The following is a 14064-nucleotide window of genomic DNA, read 5'->3' as shown; positions in this document are numbered from 1 at the left end:
CTTCAGCATGATCAAGAATTGCAGCATAGTTGTTTGGAACAAACTTTGCTCCATCAATGATTAAATCCTTTGGTGCCATGTGAAAAAATATTGAAATTCAAGTATGCCTGTTAGGTGTTTGAGATAATGTCTGTATGAAAAAAAAAACGTGAGAAAGAATGAGAAAGAGAGTAAAAGTAAGAAGAGAGATAAAGTATAAAGAAAATAAAAGATTAAAGAAATCTTCTCTCTGTTGTTCTTATACTCTGAAAAAAATGTTACCATTGGACACCTGTCAGACATGCAGTAATAACGGATAGTTACTGGGCTCGAGAAAACAGGAATGATTACTTACCCAGTTGCCTTGTTTCAAGGAAAAACCATTTCAGTTATCAAGAGACACAGTTTTAATTCAAAAGTAAAACCGTTAGCACTGATTGAATTATTTTTCACTGCAACATTAATATTCTGAAAATGAATCATGTTAAAAATGACCGAGATAATTTCGATGAATAAGTGCTGACAAGAATCAGAACTTAAATAAAGACAAAATTTAAATGGTCATCAGAATATCAAGCAGGATTTAACAACACAGATAAAATAACTCAGAGACAAAATCTTGAAGTAAAAACAGTTTTCATTAATATATCAAGTCAATACATATATGAATTAGAAATTACATCAGTACAAGATTTTTCCCTAAGCTTCTAATCCTAACGTCAACAGCTTTAGTCCTAGCTAAGAAGCCTGACAAAGCTGAGGATGAAGAAGAACAGGAAGAAGACGAGATTAAGTCATCTTCCTCTTCCTATCTTCGACAAACAAGATAGCGAGTCGAATGATTCGCTCTTGCTGACGGATAGCTTCCCGCCTTTCCTCCTCTAGGCGCTCCAGATGGCGATGGTAATCCATCTCGAAGAATAGAAGGTGAGCCAGCACCTCCTGTGGGACAGAGTCCCAGATCTCCTCAGGAATGGCTGTTATATGCCACTCCTGCTGCCACTCGGCACAACTGAGCTCCATTGTGAAGGTTTGTGTGTTCAAAAACATGTTGTATCGAACCATTGTGTTTTTGACAGAAGAAGGAGGATAAGTGTGTGTGATGGAAAGACTAATGTGAAGTGGCTGTGTATATAGGCAAGAGAATGCCAAGAGACGCAAAGATATTTAATGCTGACAGGTAGAATTAATTCTACCTCGTCTCCCTAGACTTTGAAAAAGAATAACAGTCATTGGAAAAGGAATGTGCACATGTAACAAGAGTGAACTGTTCAAGGACGAGTGCCATTATGTTTTAACCATAGACTATTAATCTTCCACTTCAACATTTCGAAATTAATCTGAGACTGTTACCAAATTTTACTCACAGATAAGTCAAGTAAAGGGTTAGACTGAAAAATCAGAACTTAGACCTATACCAGAACTTAACAGTCATCAGAACATAATGTCTTAACTCGAACAAGGAATATCTATCTTAGTAAATACTCATACAAGTTCTTAGTTATGAACGTCAGGACTTAATCATCAGAACGTGTAACTAGAACTTGTCCTCAGAATTTGTGCAAAAGTGACACAATGACTGTTTATCTGAAATAACATAGACCACCACAGAAATTTCATCATTCATATGGAGTGATGTGTGTGTGCATTAAGCTAAATAACAGACAAAGAGTAAAGTCTGATCTACTTCAGTACATCTTAGAAATAAGTCATAATTAAAATTTTGCTAAAGAGCTGTCATTATCCTGAAACCTACTGATAAATGAGTTCATGCATGAGTCCACCTCAACTGTTTTTGTGCTAATTTTATGCATCTTTTGAAATTCTATTTTACAGAGGCTTCTCAATGTAAGTGAGTCACGACTGTTTATCAGAATTTATGCTATTATCAGAGTATTTCTCCAGTAATCATAGAGTGTGAAAAGTCACCAAGAAAATATTTTGCTTTTCTAATGCATATTTACTTAATACCAGCAATGCACTTGGGTCGTCCCATTCACATTTTTACTCTAGATCTCAAAGGAGTACCTGATATTATTCTTTGATTCTTTTTCTTTTTCTTTTGATAAGTGAGGTTTATCAGCACTTAGTACATTCAGCAGTTTTACTAGAATCAGAACTTAAACAGATGAGTAGCATTATTCTAATTTGGGACTTAGTAGTAAGATGAATAAAGTAAACTAAACTAAGCTCAAGTTTCAGAATTTGCTTGTGTCATTAGATTTCCACAGAAATAATTACTTCTTTCATGGGATCATTTGTTTATTGAAGACTAGTAGGTCAGTATCTAGCACAGTTATCCTCATAGGGTAGAATAGTTACTGGAACAGACATATCACTTGTGAGAGTTTAGAAATATGTATCAGACAACAATCAGTACTTAAAGACATTTATCAATTAATGCACAGAATATACAAACAGATTAATTCTGTAAATACTGATCATAAAGTCTGATAACATAGAACAAGTTTAAGCAGATTTAGAGAAAGAACCTGAAATCATTCCAAGTTCATTTACCAATTTTGAAAAGGTAGCTTCACACAGTGGTTTTTTGAAGATATCTGCTACTTGTTGATCTGTGGGAACAAAATGCAATTCCACTGTACCTTCATCCACATGTTCCCTGATGAAATGGTACTTGATGCTGATGTGCTTTGTCATAGAGTGTTGAACTGGATTACCTGTCATAGCAATAGCACTTTGATTATCACAGTAAATAGGGATTTTGAAATATGTTAACCCATAATCTAGTAACTGATTCTTCATCCAGAGAATCTGTGCACAGCAGCTTCCTGCAGCAATATACTCTGCTTCTGCAGTTGATGTGGAAATTGACTTTTGTTTCTTGCTATACCAAGAAACCAACCTGCCTCCAAGAAATTGGCAGCTTCCACTTGTGCTTTTCCTGTCAATTTTGCAACCTGCAAAATCTGCATCTGAGTAACCTATTAATTTAAAATCTGATTCTCTAGGATACCATAATCCTAGATCAGCTGTTCCTTTAAGATACTTAAAGATTCTTTTTACAGCTGTTAAGTGAGGTTCTCTTGGATCTGCTTGAAATCTTGCACAAAGACAGGTAGCAAACATGATATCTGGTCTACTAGCAGTTAGATAGAGAAGTGAGCCAATCATACCTCTGTAATCAGTAATATCTACTGAATTACCAGTATCCTTATCCAGTTTTGTTGCAGTGGCCATGGGAGTGGATGCACTTGAACAGTCTTGCATTCCAAATTTCTTCAGCAAGTTTCTGGTGTACTTAGATTGACAAATAAAAGTTCCTTCTTCACTCTGCTTGACTTGAAGGCCCAGAAAATAACTGAGTTCTCCCATCATACTCATCTGATATCTTGACTGCATTAGTTTGGCAAACTTTTTGCAAAGTTTGTTATTTGGAGACCCAAAAATAATATCATCAACATAAATCTGGATCAAAAGTAAGTCCTTGCCATGGTTGAGATAGAACAGTGTTTTGTCAATAGTTCCTCTGTTGAATCCACTTTCCAGAAGAAACTGAGCTAAAGTCTCATACCATGCTCTAGGAGCTTGCTTAAGTCCATAAAGTGCTTTATCAAGCCTGTAGACATAATCTGGATGTTTGGAATCTACAAAGCCTGGAGGTTGTTCAACATATACTTCCTCTTCCAATTCTCCATTGAGAAAAGCACTTTTCACATCCATTTGAAAGACAGTAAACTTTTTGTGAGCAGCATAAGCCATGAATATCCTTATGGCTTCTAACCTAGCAACTGGAGCAAATGTTTCATCATAGTCAATTCCCTCCTGTTGAGAATATCCTTTTGCAACCAGCCTTGCCTTGTTCCTTACAATTATGCCATCACAGTCAGTTTTGTTTCTGAATACCCACTTTGTACCAACAACCGATCTATTCTTAGGTCTTGGCACTAAGGTCCAGACTTTGTTTCTTTCAAATTCATTCAACTCTTCCTGCATTGCTTGCACCCAATCAGCATCTTGAAGAGCTTCTTCCACTTTCTTTGGCTCAGACTGAGAGAGAAAAGAATTGTAAAGACATTCATTCGAAGTACCTGTTCTAGTTCTGACACCTGCCTCAGGATTTCCAATTATCAAATCAGGTGTATGTGATTTTGTCCACTTCCTTGCAGATGGAAGATTTTCTCTAGAACTGGATGCTCCCCCATCATTCATGCTGTCTTCGGTTTCATTTTCTGATGCTCCCCCTGAAACTATGCTCTCTGAGTTGGATCCTTCAGTATTTAGATTTTCAGTACTGTCAGTACTTGGCTTATCAAAACTTGACGAATCAGAATTTGAAGAGCCAGATGTATGTTCTGATGCTTCTTGAGATGTGATAATATCTTGAGTATGCTCCCCTGCATTGGTGCATCTTCCTTTGACGTAGTCACCATAATTTCAATAACATCAGAGTTTAATCCATCAGAATTTACAGTATCAGGACTTAGACTGTCAGGACTTGACGTATCAGAATATGAATCTTCATTTTCAAATCTCAGCTGATCATGATCAATGCAATCTTCAAGTCCAGTGATCTTCTTGTCATTAAAAGAGACATTGATAGATTCCATGACCACTTTTGTTCTCAAATTATAGACTCTAAAGGCTTTTGTAGAAAGTGGATATCCCACAAAGATTCCCTCATCAGCTTTTAGATCAAACTTGGATAACTGTTCAGGATGAGTCTTGAGAACAAAACACTTACATCCAAATACATGAAAGTATTTGAGATTTGGCTTCTTGTTCTTCACCATCTCATATGGTGTTTTTCCATGCTTGTTAATGAGTGTTGCATTTTGAGTAAAACAAGCAGTCTGCACAGCTTCAGCCCAGAAATAGGTTGGAAGCTTTGCTTCTTCAAGCATTGTTCGTGCAACTTCAATGAGAGTTCTATTCTTCCTTTCAACAACTCCATTTTGCTGTGGAGTTCCAGGAGCAGAAAATTCCTGCTTTATTCCATGATTTTTGCAGAACTCTTCCATTATCAAATTCTTGAATTCAGTGCCATTATCACTCCTCAAAATTTTCACAGAATCTTTGATCAATTTATCCAGATGTTTGACATGATCAATCAGGATAGATGCAGTTTCACTTTTTGTGTGCAAGAAATACACCCATGTATATCTGGTGAACTCATCTACTATGACCAACGCATATTTCTTCTTTGCAATAGACATGACATTCACTGGACCAAATAGATCAACATGAAGCAGATAATAAGGCTCAAGAATTGATGATTCAGTCTTGCTCTTGAACGAAGATTTTCTTTGTTTAGCCTTCTGACATGAGTCACAAAGACCATCAGGAACAAACACAGATTTTGGCAGTCCTCTCACAAGATCTTTCTTGATCAGTTCATTTATCTTGTTGAAGTTTAAATGAGAGAGTTTCTTGTGCCAATTCCAGCTTTCTTCAGTTGAGGCTCTACTCACTAAACAGATTGCAGAACCATCAGAACTTGTTGAAAGCTTAGCTTCATAAATGTTACCACGCCTGAATCCCTTCAGAACAATTTTTTCTTTAGATTTACTAACTATTTCACAATGTTCAGCAAAGAAATCAACATGATAACCTCTGTCACAGATTTGACTTATACTCAGTAAGTTGTGTTTAAGTCCTGAGACCAGAGCTACATCTTTAATGATGACATTCCCAAGATTGATATTGCCATATCCCAAAGTTTTTCCAATGTTGCCATCTCCATAAGAAACACTTGGGCCAGCTTTCTCCACAAAGTCTGATAGCAGGGCCTTATTTCCAGTCATATGTCCTGAACATCCACTGTCCAGAACTAAAATATTTTTCCTGTTGCCCTGCAATCAAAAAGACCACTAATTATTAGTTTTAAGGACCCAGACTTGCTTGGATCCTTTGGCCTTTTTAGGTTTGTTAACATTTGCAGCGGATTTAGCATCAGATTTTATGTTAACAGTTTTCTCATCAGAACTTATACTACCAGACTTTGAATCAGAACTTATACTAGAAGGAACAACAGAAACTTTCTTTAAAGAAGGTTTTATTTGATAATAATCATAGTACAAACTATGATATTCCTTACAAGTATAAATGGAATGCCATAAACTACCACAATGAAAACAAGGATTTTGTGGTTTGTATCTAACAGACTGACTCTTAACTCCTGACTTTGTAGATAAGGAGTTAATATTCTTATTCTTCCTGCAAAAAGAAGCCAGATGGTTAGAACTTCCACAGTTATGACATGCTTTCCTAGGAGCATCAGGAACAGTTTTATAGTTATTGCTTTTATTCACACCTTCCTTTCCATTCCTGTTTTTCCTAGGTGATTTTACCTTGTTTGCATTCTTAACATCTTTCAGCTTATGCTTAAGCTGCTTCTTTGTCATTAAGCCTATGTTAACTTCAGCTGTCTTTTCCTGTTTTAGTTTGTCAGAAGCTAATTCCTTTTTAACTTCTGATTTCTCAATTTCAGATTTTTCAGTTACAAACTTAACAGGTTTTAACTTCGGCTTTTGCTTATCAACAGGCTTAATTTCTACAGTTCCTTTTTCATTTTTATTTTCTCCATAGCCTAAGCCCTCTTTCCAGTTTCCACTGCTTAGCAAATTTTGAGTTGTTTTGCCAGAGTTAGTCCAAGTTCTGATAATCTCTCTCTCCTTTTCTAACTCAGTTTTTAGAGATTCATTCATTTTTAGCACTTCATCCCTAACATAAAAAGTATCATCTCTATCCTGCTGAGTTTGATGGAACATGACTAACTCTTTTTCTAAGAAATCATTTCTTTTCCTAAAAGCAAGATTTTCAGAAGTTAATCTTTCACATGTTAAAGTTTGATCTCTATAACTAACAAACATGGTTTTAAGATATCTTCTCAACTCATTAATATCATCAGTATGAAAAGCATAAGTAGTCTGAGGTACCTTTGTTTCAGCAGCTTCAGAACTGCTCTCAGAACTTGATTTATCAGCATTTGCCATCAATGCATAGTTCTCCTCACTTTCAGAGTCTGAGGTGTCTGTCCAGCTTTTCTGCTTTGTGACAAGAGCTTTGCCTTTGTCACTCTTGGTCTTCTTGCAATCAGGAGATATGTGGCCTTTCTCACCACAATTATAACATTTAACATTAGCGTAATCTCCTCTGTCAGACTTTCCTCCTCTTTCTTCAGATATTCTGAAATTCTTCCTATCAGAACTTATGCCTTTCCTGGAAAACTTCTTTCCCTTCCTGAACTTTCTGTATGCAATCTTTGTGATTCCTTTCACCATAAGAGCACACAGCTTCATCATCTCCTCATCAGCATCAGTTTCAGGCAAGCTTTCAGAATCTGAGTCATCATCACTCTCAGAACTTGATGACTCAGTATCAGACTTTATGATAAGAGCTTTACCCTTGTCTTTCTTTGAGGAAGGTGGTTTGGGGGATTCCTCTTCAGCCTTGAGAGCAACTGTCCTTGACTTTCCTCCTTTCCTCTTGCTTCTTTGTTCCATCTCAAGTTCATGAGTCTTGAGCATTCCATAGATTTCATCAAGAGTTGTCTCATCAAGATTGTAGTTGTCTCTTATTGTTGTTGCCTTCAAATCCCAACATTCAGGAAGAGCTAACAGGAATTTAAGGTTTGTATCTTCCAGATCATACTCCTTATTTACTAATGACAAGTCATTCAAGAGTTTGACAAATCTATCATATACATCAGTCAATGACTCATTAGTCCTAGAGTCAAAGTGTTCATACTCTTGAGTGAGTATTGTCTTCCTGTTCTTCTTAACTGTTTCAGTTCCTTGACACCTTGTCTCCAGTGCATCCCATATCTCCTTAGCAGTCTTGCAGTTGATTACCCTGTTTGACATTACATTATCAATGGCACTATGCAATAAGTGTCGTACCTTGGCATCCTTAGCAATAGATGCTATATCTTCAGCAGTGTAATCACTCTTTTCCTTTGGTACGGTCATTGCTGCTTCACCTGTAACTACAACAGCGAGCTTGGTAGGTTTGTGAGGCCCTTCCTTGATTCTATCAAGGTATTCTGGATCTGTTGCTTCCAGAAACATGGTCATCCTTACCTTCCATATGGGATATTCAGATGGTCTCAATATGGGAACTCTGATAGTCTCATATCGACTCTGAGTTGATGTCTTTGATGATTCCTCAGTTTTGGTAGGCTTAGTTAGAGTTTCTGTGTCAGACATGATTGTGTTTGGATCTTTAACTGTATGTGTGTTAACAGAAGGCTCTGATACCACTTGTTAGGTCACACTTTCACTGTAGAGGGGGTGAATACAGTGTTTATTACAATCAAATCAAACTTCAAGAACTTATGTAACAGAAAACAAACTTTATTTAAACAATAAACTCTGTTACAATCCGGAACTGTTATCTCTCAGTGATGAACAAAATATCACGAGAGCTGCTAGGGTTATAGTAAATAATATTCTCGATAATGATAACACTTTTAGTGTAAACCCTATGTCTGTGTTTATATACTACACAGTTATAAGATAATCGCTAATTGATATGGAATATAATTCTGCTTCCTAAAATATATTAATCAGATATCTTCTATTCCAAGTATTCCATTCTTCACGGAATTCCTTCTTCATGCATATCTCTTCTTATGTTTATCTTGATCTTCTTAACTTTAATCAGCTACTGTCCTTATCTGATCGTCCTTCAGCACTTAAGTTCTGATATCTATCTCCTGATGCTTATCTCCTGATAACATAAGTACTGATATCCCTTAAGTTCTGTCGTCCAGTATAAGTACTGATTAGTTAAGTACTGATTTGTTCTGTTCAAATAAGATCTGAAATCTAAACATAAACATATTAGCCATGACATTATCAAATATATCTAACAATATATGTACATATACTGAATATTTTGTGACTTCATCGCATTAAGATATCAAACTTGGTTCATTTCTTTTGACGAAGACTTTCATGAGTGCTATGAGAAGGCTCATATATTGTTAATCATTATACATATTATTTTGGTGGGCTTGCTGCTCACCCTTGCTTTCTTCTTTCATCACACAACAACAGATAGAAAAGATGAACAGGACCAAGCTCCCGATTCGCAAGCGATTAGGAAATGTTCCGCAGTTTCCTATAGCCGTTGATGTCGCTGTAGCTGAGGTAGGAACTACCAATATGCTAGGCTTTCAACTTTTGATGTACCAGACTTATGTATCTTTATCAATTGTAATAATGGCAAAGACATGTAAATTTATTCAGAAACCCTTTTAAGGTGTATTGGCATATAATTGTGGAATAAAACGACTTGTGATTCTTTTTTTTGGATATTCATCTCTGAGACTATAACTTGTGGTGTGTGTGTTTATTGTGGGGTCACAGTACAGAGTAGTTGATTATTTATTAAGATTGGGTGTTATTAAGGGAAATGGAACTCGTGACAACCCGGATCCCCGACCCTGGATTTGGGGGTGTTACAGAAATGGTATAAGGTAACAGGATAAAAAGGATTTAAAATAAAGGATTGTAAGAGAGGATCATAAAAGGATTATAATGTATTGAGAAAGGTTTAGGAAACCCAGGTAATAAGATCTCGGGTATGATCCCTCAAACGAGAAACGAGAACGAAAGTTAAGCGAACCGTATAACAGATCAGCGATCATTAGGCAAACAATTAGGAAGTTAATCAAGGAGGTTAGGGATGATGAGGTCATCCAACCAATAAGAAGAGGGCAAGTAAGGGATGATGACATCATAAGCATGACATAAGCATGACATAGGAGGGAAGGAGGTGTGGATGAATGATAGCCACACAAAGTTCAAGGTTATTAAGGTAATTAACCAAAATCTAAAACAAAACAACCAACCAAAAAAAATCAAAGCAAAAACACAAAATCATCTCTTTCTTCCAAGCTTGCTCTCGGCTTTTCCCCATTTTCAAGAAGAAGAATTTCAAAATTCAAGTTCCAAGCTTCCTTAATTGGTAAGATAATTATCTAGTACTCCTTATGCATAGATATAGCTATTCCATGAGTTTAAGCTTCAAATTCCTTCACAATCTCTTCCAATAATTCAAGGAAGAAGATGGTGAATAGTAACTTTAAAAGAAATAACTTTAGTTTCTTGAATTTTTATGAAAGTTTAAGGTTATACAAGCAAGGATCAAGGTTCTTTAGGCATTCAAAGCTCTTGTGATTGTGTTAAGAAGCTTCAAGAAGGTATAAACTCCAAACCCTAGCTTTAGTTTTGAGTATTTAGGAATGGTTATGAGTAATATAGTATATGTGAAGCATGAAGCTTGTTTATTTAGAGTTTGGGTTGGAGTGGTAGTGGTATGAATGTTGAATCTTGTTGATTTGTTAAAAGAATTAAGTATAGTTTAAGTTCATGATGAGAATAACATAAATTGGAAGAACTTGAGGTGTTGGGACTGTTGTAGTGTGTTTTGGATGGATGTTGGTTGTATGAATGAATTGGGATTGATTGGTGATTGATTTGGATTGGTTTAAATTTGGGAAATCGCGTAAACATAGCCGTCATAATGTCTGATTTACTTTAGACTGCTTTTGTTCATAACATTAGGACACTAGAACTCCCTGTTAGGTTGTGACCATTGCTATTTTTAGATAGTTTATGTTACGAGCTTCGTTTTGATATGTGGTTCGTTTGATTCCGATGTACGGTTTAGGAGAAATGGCCGTTTTAAGTAACGACGTTTCGCGAACGAAACATTACCCCTCGCCTTACTTTGAAACCTTGGTTAAGGACCTTAAATGACTAATTGGGGTACGAAACAATTATGTAAAGTGTATTAGACAGTTGGTAAGGTACTCGCGAAAGAATCGCCTTAAAACCCTTAATGGTTAATTTATTAAAAATGGGGGAGCCGAGGGTACTCGAGCGACTTAAGTAAATTGTTAAGCGCGAAAGCGAATATTAGGACTCTAAATGGTTAAAGTCTAGTTTCTTAAGCGACCGGGGTCTAATTCCGACTTATGTTGTTGTTCATAGCTTATCGGACCCACTCTAAGCTTAAGTCTATCCGGGAGCACTCAGGCAAGTTTTCTACCCGTATAACTGTTGTTGTGATGTATATGTGTATATGCATGATCTTGTGATAAATGCATATTTGTTATTAGCAAATTCTTGCGATATATTGGAGCATGTGATATGGTATATATGCATGCCTATTTCGTATTCTTGACTTATATATCTGTTGGTTCAAATGCTTATTAGTTGCATAATACCTATGCTAGAGATAAGCAGCAGTTGCGTATACCCTGAGTATAGGGGACCCAAAGGTGAACCCTTTTCTAAAACCGGGAGTAGATGTTCCCGAGTATATGATATATATATATATATATATATATATATTTATATATATATATATTGATATGGTTTTTAAAAACTATTAATCAAATAAGGTTTATTCGATAACTTCATATTATTTAATGAATATTACTTGAATATTCATTCGATGACTTATGACTCCTTTTTTTTTATTTAATGAATATTACTTGAATATTCATTCGAGGATTTATGACTCCTTTATATTATTTATTGAATATTATTTGAATATTCATTTGAGGACCTATGACTCCGATTATTTACTGAAATATATTCTTTATTTTATTAGAGAATAAGGTGTCAATAATAAAACTTATTTTTGATTATTCAAATAAAGATAGTACTTTCGTATAAGTATATCTTTGGTTATTTAATACTCATTTCGAGTATAAGTTTTAAAACTTCTACTTCAAGTTATTTATATAGAGATTATCCTTATGGGAATATTATTTAATAATATTCAGATATTTTCTAATATATCGAGACTGATTTACTTTATTAAATCAGCATAACTCCAAACAATCTTTAAAGTGTTTTCGAGTCTTCAAAATGATTTCTAAAGGTTAGAGCGGATCCCTAAACTCATTTTCAAATTTAAGATCTTCCTTTTTGAAGGGGACTTGAATACTCGCTCAAAAATCTAAGGGATCCGGCTCTGTGGTGTATTTTATATTCGCAACAAGGTTGCTGTTTTGATAAAAGAGTTTTTGATTACTTACCCAACACTCGGGAAGTAAAATTCTTGGAACAAGTTAATCCATTAACAGGCATCACCTGGGAAATATCGGTGAGTTTTCCTTTCCTACTAGATACGACTTCTTGGTGGAGCCGTATCAACAAGTTTCTACTTGGGGAAAGTGGGGAAGAGCTTTACGTTTCAGAGTCATGGATGTCATCTGAACTAGGAGTGGCGTAAGTGGTCAAGTGGCGCCGGCCCAGCCTTATTATATTGGCCCAATTGTCGTGGAAGTTCCGCTAAGACGGTCCATTCCTTAGGAGTCCAGTGTTCGGTTGACAAGTAAATCCGACATGTTCTCCTCTACATGTAGAAAATGGTGGGGTTGCACTACTCCGACTGATCATTGTGAGTGGTCTTCCTGGCGCGGCAAACTCCCGTAATGAGTTCATCATCCAATTGGATATTTCTGCAACACTACCCAGAACACTTCGATAGAAAGGCTACGGTTGGGAGATTGTTGAGTGTTGGCAGGGTCGAGTTTTCAAAATGATGTTTTCATCAAATGAAGTATCTCGTAACTTCATTTCATTTAGAGGATATTTCAAAGATTGAATCTATTCAAGTCTTTTCTTGTAGTCTCATCTATGTGATGAACTTTTGAAACTGATGATACCTTGAACGGTGGTAGTTCAAGTAGTATCCGGAAAAGATATATGTATATTGGAGTGTCTTGTAACTTCATCTTTTAAACTTATATCTAGTAAATGATTATCTTGTGCATATCAAAGATTTTCATAAAAACATTGAGACAAGGTTAGATATATGAGATCACCTTGCAACGATATTTTTATACAGTTATAAACTGGAACTCTGTGTATATTATACACGTCAGAGGATTTCAAAGATTGTGAAAAGTATATATGTACATATACTGAATATTTTGCGACTTCATCGCATTAAGATATCAAACTTGGTTCATTTCTTTTGACCAAGACTTTCATGAGTGCTATGAGAAGGCTCATATATTGTTAATCATTATACATATTATTTTGGTGGGCTTGCTGCTCACCCTTGCTTTCTTCTTTCATCACACAACAACAGATAGAAAAGATGAACAGGACCAAGCTCCCGATTCGCAAGCGATTAGGAAACGTTCCGCAGTTTCCTATAGGCGTTGATGTCGCTGTAGCTGAGGTAGGAACTACCAATAGGCTAGGCTTTCAACTTTTGATGTACCAGACTTATGTATCTTTATCAATTGTAATAATGGCAAAGACATGTAAATTTATTCAGAAACCCTTTTAAGGTGTATTGGCATATAATTGTGGAATAAAATGACTTGTGATTCTTTTTTTTTGGATATTAATCTCTGAGACTATAAATTGTGGTGTGTGTGTTTATTGTGGGGTCACAGTACAGAGTAGTTGATTATTTATTAAGATTGGGTGTTATTAAGGGAAATGGAACTCGTGACAACCCGGATCCCCGACCCCGGATTTAGGGGTGTTACAGAAATGGTATAAGGTAACATGATAAAAAGGATTTAAAATAAAGGATTATAAGAGAGGATCATAAAAGGATTATAATGTATTGAGAAAGGTTAAGGAAACCCAGGTAAAAAGATCTCGGGTATGATCCCTCAAATGAGAAATGAGAACGAAAGTTAAGCGAACCGTATAACAGATCAGCGGTCATTAGGCAAACAATTAGGAAGTTAATCAAGGAGGTTAGGGATGATGAGGTCATCCAACCAATAAGAAGAGGGCAAGTAAGGGATGATGACATCATAAGCATGACATAAGCATGACATAGGAGGGAAGGAGGTGTGGATGAATGATAGCCACACAAAGTTCAAGGTTATTAAGGTAATTAACCAAAATCTAAACAAAAACAACCAACCAAAAACAAATCAAAGCAAAAACACAAAATCATCTCTTTCTTCCAAGCTTGCTCTCAGCTTTTCCCCATTTTCAAGAAGAAGAATTTCAAAATTCAAGTTCCAAGCTTCCTTAATTGGTAAGATAATTATCTAGTACTCCTTATGCATAGATATAGCTATTACATGAGTTTAAGCTTCAAATTCTTTCACAATCTCTTCCAATAATTCAA

Source organism: Apium graveolens, chromosome 5, assembly GCF_009905375.1.
Source record: "Apium graveolens cultivar Ventura chromosome 5, ASM990537v1, whole genome shotgun sequence".
Taxonomy (NCBI): Eukaryota; Viridiplantae; Streptophyta; class Magnoliopsida; order Apiales; family Apiaceae; genus Apium; species Apium graveolens.
This window is presented reverse-complemented; position numbering follows the sequence as displayed.